Below are 9,763 nucleotides of genomic sequence, written 5' to 3'. Positions count from 1 at the left end.
AGCTGAAATCCTGGTATCAGTATTTTATCATTTATACCTACCTAAATGAGAATCTAAAGGCAACATGTATAATACAGTCCAGTACCCATCCTTGAATCGGAGTATATTCTTCTTTGTTGTATTGTTTTGTACTGGCTGTCCTGAACTCACTCTGTAAGCCAGGCTTGCCTCTGCCTCCTGAGTAATGGGATTAAAGGCGTTTTATGCACCTCCTCTGCCTGGATACTGGGTATATTCTTAAAATGGAGAACTAAGCAAAGCTTAAAAATAAAAATAGGGGCTGGGGAGATGGCTCAGCAGGTAGGAGCACTGCTCTACGGAAGGTTCTGAGTTCAAATCCCAGCAACCACATGGTAGCTCACAACCACCCATACATAATAAGATCTGATGCCCTCTTCCGGTGCGTCTGAAGACAGTGTAGTTACAATAAACTACAGTGTAGTTATTTACAATAATAAGTAAATCTTTGGACTGGAGCAAGCAGGGTCTGCTGGAGTGAGCGGGGCCAACCTGAGCAAGCAGAGGTCCTAAAAGTCAATTCCCAACAACTAGATGAAGGCTCACAACTATCTGTACAGCTACAGTGTGTATTCATATGCATAAAATAAATAAATAAATCTTAGAAAAAATAAAATAGAACTATATAATAAACAAACAGGTAAAGATAGATAAAAGACACTATTGAGCAAAAAATTTTAAAGATGCATGACAGAATAAATAGTATGCTTTTAAAAATGTATTTGTGGGTACTTTCAAACCCAAGGACTATCTGAAAGGTTACAAAGATAAGAGTAAGGATTCCTGGAAGTAGAGAAGGGGGGAGGGGAAGCTGAAGAACAGGAGCATTAACTTGCTTATCTTAACATCCACCTTTCAAATGGTTTTAGCTATTCCAAGTATCTCCTTTAAAAACTCTATGATGATCAAGAACCTCTAATGGCTTAAAATTTAGGTTCCAAACAATACTATTAGTAAAGGCCTCCAGAGGGCTAGTCCCTCTGCCTTGAGCAAGCCTGTAACTCAGTTCCAGGAAGACTCATATTTGTTAAAGACTCAGCAAACTTCCCCTCAAGCCACAGCAACTACAGTCCTGTTTAAAAATGAATACAGCTATTCAGCAGCCGTAGAGTCAGTCCTATTTAATTTGATCCAATCTTACATCAATCCACTCCCATCAAGCTTTCCACCTTTTAACTCTAAATTAAGTCATATAAGCCCTAATATTATGACCTATGCCAGTATTCACCAAATTAAAACAGCACATTAGAATACAAATGCACAATGAAAGAATTCTAGACAGAAGGAAATAGAACCTAGGCCACAAAGCCTAAAAAACAAGTAAGTGGGGCTGGAGAGATGGCTCAGCGGTTAGGAGCACTAACTGCTCTTCTGAAGGTCCTGAGTTCAAATCCCAGCAACCACATGGTGGCTCACAGCCATCCATAAAGAGATCCAACACCCTCTCTGGTGTGTCTGAAGACAGCTATTTACACATACTTACATATAATAAATAAATCTTAAAAAAAAAAAGTAAGTGTATTTACTGTTATTTTTCTTATCAGAATTCTATAGGAAGCCATGAGTCTGATTAGCCTCTGCTCAATTAACATAAAGCCAAATGTATACACACTGTATACAAAGCCAAAACCTTGTAATATTTTCTCCAAAACAAATCCATCTTACATGAACAAAAACATCTGCCTTTCCCATTGAAATAAATCTGGAAATTTACCCAAATATGCTAAAATTTCTTTGTATATGTCTAGTTAAGAAAATATTAAATATCTATTGGATACATGTCACATACCTCTTAAGGCAAAGCAATTTAAAAAAAATACTGTCGGGATGAATTTTATATTTTAGTGGGCAAAAAAAAGACAAATATAATGCCACTCCTTGGAGAAAAATGCAAAGTAAAACAATCTGCAGTTCCAAAGAGACCAGGATTCCAATTTTTAAAAAAAGTCCATCAGCAAGAACTTGCTAGAAAAGTGACATTTTAACCAAGTCCAAAAGGTGTGAACCAAATAGATATTCAGAGAACATTTTGGACAAACAGATAAGCTGTGATTACAATTATAAAATAAGGACATATGTTGGGTGTTCCAGGAAAAATAGAGGGCCAATGCTACTGGAATAGTGAGAATAGACATTGAGAGTCAGAAATAAGAACTTTATAGACTCCATGAGTTTTTTGGCTTTCAGAGAATAATGACCCTCAAATGAAGCCAATTAAGAGTTTCATTGAAGAATGACAGTTTATGTTTTAAAGGGATCACTCCAGCTGCTTATAGACTGGAAAAATGAAACGGGTGGAAGCAAAAAGATGGGGGAAGGGCCTGTTGCTATAATCTAGGAGAAAACGACACTGAGACCAAGACAGTAACAATCCCGAGGATAAGAAAGTCAGTTTTCAGATACACTCTACAGTAGAACCCAGAAAGCCGTGTCCACAGAAGCCTGGATACTGGAGGTGAAAGCCAAGACCCTAAGTAACTGAAATTCATAGGTACCTAACTCAGGCTATAATCATTTGACCATCAGCAGCTTCCTATTCACTCAGTACTGAGTGAAGACTATACTGTTTGAGCTTTTGAGAAAGTTTCTAAAGCCATGTGATCTGAAGAGAACTTATATTTACCAATTAAACACTTCTCATTTAGTTAACTAGTCTCAAACTGAAACTGTTCATTTTCCTGACTTACTCTAACCTCGCTGACTACTGCTGAGACAACTGCTCTCTCCAGCCTGGGTTATCTACCTTGCTTTATCCTTTAATGCTTTATCCATTTATCAAACAAAAACTGGTACACTGGCTTCTTGAAATTTAAAATATTCATATTAATTTTCCTCCTTCCACTGACTTTGATCCTAGACAGTAAATAAAGTATCCAATGTATTTTATACATTAGGAACCACAATATCTGCAAAGAAAATGAACAGCAGCGTCTTTAACTGGTTAGAGAAAACAACTCTCAAGAGTTTCAGAGTTACTCCTTGGTTATTCCCACTCCTGTACTTCCTCCTTTAAGAAGGGAACTTGAGAAAGAAGTTCCTGTACAGAAATCTATAATCCGTTCTAAAAAAAGAAGCTATGACCTTGATGGTAGGAAATGTCTTAACATTTCAGAAACAGCAAAGACACATGGCCTGCCACTCAAAAAGGAAAGCAAAGCAATTAGCCAACAAGCACACCTGCTTCAGAGACACTGACAGCTGCTCTCTCACGTCCAGTGGGCCGTTTCCACTCAAATCAAATGGCATGGTTTTCAAATTCCTTTTTAGTAACCTCTCTACAAATAGCTTTAAGACAAGTATTGTAGCCGGGCGACAGTGGTGCATGCCTTTAATCCCAGCACTTGGGAGGCAGAGGCAGGCGGATTTCTGAGTTCGAGGCCAGCCTGGTCTACAGAGTGAGTTCCCAGATGCAAAGGCTAAACAGAGAAACAGTCTCAAGCAAAAAAATAAGATAGTTAAATTGATTTTACTCATCCATACTGTCATTTCATTTGTACTTTACATTTAGAGACTAGTTAATAACACTTTAAGATACTCAAGCATCTTTTATTATAAAGTTAAGCTTGGGGGGCTGGAGAGATGGCTCAGCGGTTAAGAGCACTGCCTGCTCTTCCAGAGGTTTTGAGTTCAATTCCCAGCAACCACATGGCGGCTCACAACCACCTGTAATGGGATAGGATGCCCTCTTCTGGTGTGTCTGAAGACAGCTACAGTGCAGTAAGAACTATCTCCAATTAGTGCTTTGCCTGAAAATTAAGTCAAATACTTTTCTTGATTTTCTATTTTTCTTTCTTTAATCTAACTAGACTAAGTAGTTTTCCTGAAAAACAATTTAAATCTTAAATCATTTCAATTCACTTTTCAACTTCACCACATATTAATTCAAAACCTGCTTACTGAATTGATTATTTCATTAAGGGATACACTTGAGGACTTAGGGTATTATTCTGTGGTAGAGTGCTTGCAGTAAAGTGTGCTCAAGGTCTTAGGTTCAATCCCCAGAACCAAAAATCTAAACCAAACCAACCAACCTACCAAAACTCCAACTTTAATAGTTTTCAGAAGCAAAACCCCAAAGGACACCTGGCTTCTGCTTGTCAACACCATTCTGAACTGCTTCCTACTCTACATCAAGACAGTTGAAATGACTGTAGCAGCTGCAAGTTCCCTGAGGTTGCAAAACAGACATTTGGAAAAGGTTATTTGAATCACCTTTCAAAATAACCCACAGCACAGGAGCACCATGCAAAGCAAGAACACGAAGGGCCTTTTTAGCATCTATATAATACAGTGTTTTGAAACTTCTCAGCAATGCATAGGTCAACTTAACACTTTCCTTTCTCAGTTTGTCAAATACATTGACAAAACTACAAAGTATTTGAAGGATGTTCTCTTTGTTTAGGATAACAACATCTTGTCAGCATAAAAGTCCCCACAAAGCATTCTGCTGCTAGGACATTTTTGTCTACGTTCAAAGAAAACTGGTTATGTTCTGACTTCACTTCCTCTATGCTGGTTTTTATGAATCATAGGTTCACAGTCATCTGTGTCTGTAGTCTCTTATATTATCTAATCACTAATTGTCCAATACTGGTATGGTTTTTTTTTTTCACTAAACAAAGAAATATTCCCAATTTAAAGAAATAATTCACAATGAAAATGAAAGGTGTGTATGTGTGAATGTAAAATAAACCGGTGAGATCACTAAGGTCACGCCAAGAGTCTTCTGTTGCCACTACCATGGGCTCTAATTTACGAATATAATAAAATCAAAATTTCCCTTGTTCTCTTCTTCCAAATGCTTGCTTCCTTTGTAATACCCCACCACCTCTGAATGGCACTGAAATGCAGAACACCATCCACACCCTACCAGGATCACCATCCACACCCTACCAGGATCACCATCCACACCCTACCAGGATCACCATCCACACCCTACCAGGATCAAGCTCTTACAAAATCAATAGGGGTGAAAATACCTGACAGGAATTAGGCTTTCAAGTTAACACTACAAATATTAGAGAAAGTGTGGAAAAAAGAGAAGAGGATCAAGACTTCAAAAGAGAGCCAGCAAAATGGCTCAGCAAGTAAAAGCGCCTACTGCCAAGCATAAAGATGGGGACCCAGAGTTTAACTGACAAACAATCCCTATTAAACTGTGCTCTGAATGACACACACAAGTGAGCATATAAAAATAAAAACTTAAGGAAAAGTATGAAACTGACAGAAACTAGAAGAACTCAGGAGAAATCATAAAGGACAAGATAATGAGACTGGAGAAAGATTAGCCTTGATTAACCAGATTAACATTGGAGACAGTGTTGACCATAATTTCAAGCCAGTTCAAACCACACTTAAGATTCTCAGAAATTCCAAAGTGGAGTAGTGGTCTTAAGAATAGAGCAAACAGCCAGGCAGTGGTGGCACACGCCTTTAATCCCAGCACTTGGGAGGCAGAGGCAGTCGGATTTCTGAGTTCGAGGCCAGCCTGGTCTACAGAGTGAGTTCCAGGACAGCCAGGGCTACACAGAGAATCCCTGTCTCGAAAAAACAAAAAACAAACAGAAAGAATGGAGCAAATACTGTCAAACTGGGGTTCCTTCTCCTCTAAAACACAGACAAACGCCACAATAAAAACATTCTCTATACTCATTAATGCCACTTGATCACTGAGCTGTTTTACCCCCCAGAAACAGAAATGACTTTAAAGAACCCATCTTGTCAGAAATGCAAAGCAGAATATACCAAGCCAAGCTCTCTGAAGCATGAATTCCAGGTCTCAAAACTGTCACTGGAGCAAACTGGTCACTGACAGTTTTGGGTCCCGGGCCATGCAGCAATATCCTGTCAAAAGACATTCAGGGCTGAGGATATATCTTACCTTATACAACCAAGGCCCTGGGTTAGCTTCCCATGGACCACAGAATATACACACGCACATAGTGACTCAATATTTGAAGTGCTTCTCGTATTTCCGTACAGAGAGACAGGGTTTCTCTGTACAGCCCTGGTTGTCCTGGAGCTCACTTTGTACACCAGGCTGGCCTCGAACTCAGAAATCCACGTGCCTCTGCCTCCCAAGTGCTAGGATGAGAGTGCGCCGCCACCACCCGGCATAATTCCGTAATTTAAACTAATCACCAAACAAAACCTTGTTTGTAAGCACACATGACGGTGTCATGTCACTAGACTCTACTGTTTCTCTAACACATCCTTCTCAATCTGCTGGCTGCCATCCTTCTGTACACCAACCAGCCATGTCCCTCATGATAGGCTTCCCACCATAATGCAAAGTAGATATGAATGCCACTACAAAAAACACCACATAAAAGCACACATATATAAATATAACGGCACAGGCTAGAACAACCTTCCTGTAAGACAATGGGGGGTCCAAATCTCAAGACAAACTACAAGAAAGAAGATCTGATTTTGAATTCTATCAAATGATACATTACTTAGAGCCAACATTTTTCACCACTGCCGAAATAAAAATATAATCTATCAGAACTGCTAAAACAAATGTATCAAGGGTGTATTTTATGCCAAAAGAATTAACATTCTCTGAGAAGAATGAAATTTCAACCCAAAAATACTATGAAAGCAATTAAACACCAACTGCTCGGATGTTCAAGTGTGTTGTTTCAGATCAGGCTCAACTAGCAAAGGGGCACACTAAAGCCTCATCTTTAAATTCTCTAATAAACTTAGAGTTAGAAAGAGTGCTTAAGACACAGCCTTGCCAGGCGGTGGTGGTACACGCCTTTAATACCAGCACTTGGAGGCAGAGGCAGGCAGATTTCTGAATTCAAGGCCAGACTGGTCTACAGAGTGAGTTCCAAGACAGCCAGGGCTACACAGAGAAACCCTGTCTGGAAACACACACACACACACAAAAAAAAAAGGCACAGCCTCATTCACTGTAGCCCAGGGTGACCTTGAACTTATGTCCTCAGCCTCTAGACTGAGCCTAAGTGTCAAAAAGGTACACAAGCAAGAAACAGGTATCAAGTCACAAAAACTTATTAACTAGTCTACTTTTCAAAATCACCTTTCTTGGAAATTTTGATCCTTTATAAATCTACAATGACTGAAAATATCAGGGGGCCAGGTGTGTGATAGTGAACTCCTTCAATTCCAGCACTGAAAAGCAGTGGCTCAAGGCCAGCCTGGACTACATAATGAGTTCTAGATGAGCCAGATAGTTAGAGACGCCCTTTCTCAGAAAAAAAGGAGGGAGGAGAGAGATGGGAGAGTTAGGAGATGGGAGGAGGAGAGAGAGAATATATGCAGTGCAGGGAAACACCTTTAAAAGGTGTAGCTCTGTATAGAAGTCATGTTCTCACTCAAGCCTGACAATTTCATGAGGACTTGTCAAAAGTGAACAGAGCCTACAGTTTCTAAGCAGCTTTTCTTCATGGAGGTGCAGGGAAAATGACAATTTGTAACAATTGCCTCTGTAATTCCCAGGGGCAGGGGATTTATGTACACCACCCACTTCAGCTCTCTAGCAGGCACTGCTTCCTAAAGGCATTAAAACCCAAAGGACGCTGGGCGGTGGTGGCGCACACTTTTAATCCCAGCACTTGAGAGACAGAGGCAGGCGGATTTCTGAGTTGGAGGCCAGCCTGGTCTACAGAGTGAGTTCCAGGACAGCCAGGGCTACACAGAGAAACTGTCTCGAAAAAACCAAAACAAAACAAAATAAAACAAAAAAAACCCCAAAGGACAGTCCAGAAAGTCAAATGAACCAGAAATCACAGTTCATGGACAACCCTGGAGTTCATGGTGATACCAAACGTCTATGTATAACAGTTTTGGCATTGAAAATGGGAACGACTCTTCCTGTATTCAGTCGATTAAACTCAAATCGCCATTTCCCAAAGCAATTCTGACTAGTAGACTCACTGCTTCAGCAGGGATGTAAGTGCTTTAATTCCAAAAGAAAAACAATTTTCCACTCAATGTCCTTACTGTCATTTCAGCTTAGATCCCAATACTTGGAATTCAACATTTATTCTATAAACCAATTTCCTTACTTGTAAAGATGAAAGAGTGGAGATTAATGTGATGAATTATTTGGTTTTTTTTTTTTACATTTATTTTGCCCATGTTTGTATATGTGCATTTGTGTGGAAGTCACAGCACAACCTGCAGTTGGTTCCCTCCTCCTACCGTGAGAGCTCCAAGGATGGCACTCAGTATGTCAACAAGCAAAGCACCTTCACCTGAGGAACCCTCACCTCCATGGATATAAAGGTTATAGTTTGTGATCAGACACATATAGTCCTCTAAAAAGGGAGCACTATTTTTAGTGCTGTAACCAAGAACACCAAACTTTAACACATTTTACAAGCACCTAAAACCACTACCCTCCTTACTAATTTGCTCTATTACTCTACCACATTAAACTGTGTCCAGATTTCTACTCACTCAAAATCTTATTAACAATCCCCAACTTCTATTTGGGCACAAACGAAGTTTCACTCTCCAGAGTGAATGTGGAAAAGCTGTGTTGTTTCCCTATGGCTTTCTTTGAGAATGCTGTCTTCAGGTTTTACTGCTCTCCAACCCCTAATTCCAATAAAAGATGGAACTGTAATGTAAGTCCCTACTGAATTTCAACACTGCATCAAAACTGTCCTCAAAGGACTTAGGGTGCAGCTCTGTAGAAGAGTGACAGGAGGCCCTGGGTACAAAGGAAGTCGGGTGGGAGGTGGACCTAACTGAAATTAGGGGAGAAAAAAATTCACAGAATTTTGTGAAAAATCTGTTCACAATTCCCAACTAATATATACATGGACCTGTGACTTTAAGAAACACGTGCAGAAGCATTCGTTTGTTTACTCTTCCTTCCCTTTATGCCACCAAAGTTCAGTGATGTTGTAAATGGTTTCTGCTATAAACTTGGTTCAAATTAAATATTACTTGACTGACTCATGGAGGGAGTGGTCTGACTTCTGTTCTGAGTCAGAAAATATTCAGTTTAGCAGTTCTGAGCTATTTTTCACTGGTAAAGGTGATACTAAATGTAACAAACTGTTGTCGTCTTAGTAATACTTTTGCATCTGAAGTTCAACTTATAATTAATGAAGTACTTTCAAGTGAATTTTCTTACACTTGATTTGTAATCTCTTGACTTAATTATCTACACATCCCAAGAGAAACTTTTACAAAGTGGCAACTTCAGTTGACTCCTCAGCTCCAATAAATACACCCCCATAACAAACAAAATTCCCAAGCATAAAAGTCTGCTACATTTCTTTAATCAGACTTTCCTCCCAGACACATCCCAGGTGCCTCATAAAAACTGTCTCAACGCACACACCCTGGGGCCCCAATACAGTTTCAAGGCAGAATCTCCTCCCACATAAAAGCCTAGCTTAGGCCCCCAAAAGCCTCGTCAGCATCTCCTACAACCGCCCTCCTGCCTCAAAGATACTTGTCCTCTCCTGTGTGCAAACTGCTAGGTCATTGTAAGAATGAAAAATTTCAAAATCAGATATGCTACTGAGAAGATAGTTTGGTATCCTAATTCTTATTATCTGCATGACTGGGACAAGTTACTGAACAAAGTGCCTGCTGCTCTTGTGTCTCTCCAAAATCCCTAATGCCTCGCAAACAGAAGCATCTCAAAAAACCCTGCCAAACAAATGCCAACAAGGCTATCCTCCACCTCTGTGGCTGTGGTAATTAAATATTAAGAAGACACCTGTAGCATAGCAGCGTTTATTACTAATCCCCA

This window comes from Mastomys coucha, unplaced genomic scaffold, assembly GCF_008632895.1.
Source record: "Mastomys coucha isolate ucsf_1 unplaced genomic scaffold, UCSF_Mcou_1 pScaffold18, whole genome shotgun sequence".
Classification (NCBI taxonomy): domain Eukaryota; kingdom Metazoa; phylum Chordata; class Mammalia; order Rodentia; family Muridae; genus Mastomys; species Mastomys coucha.
The sequence above is the reverse complement of the archived record's forward strand: the minus strand, read 5'-3'. Positions refer to the sequence as shown.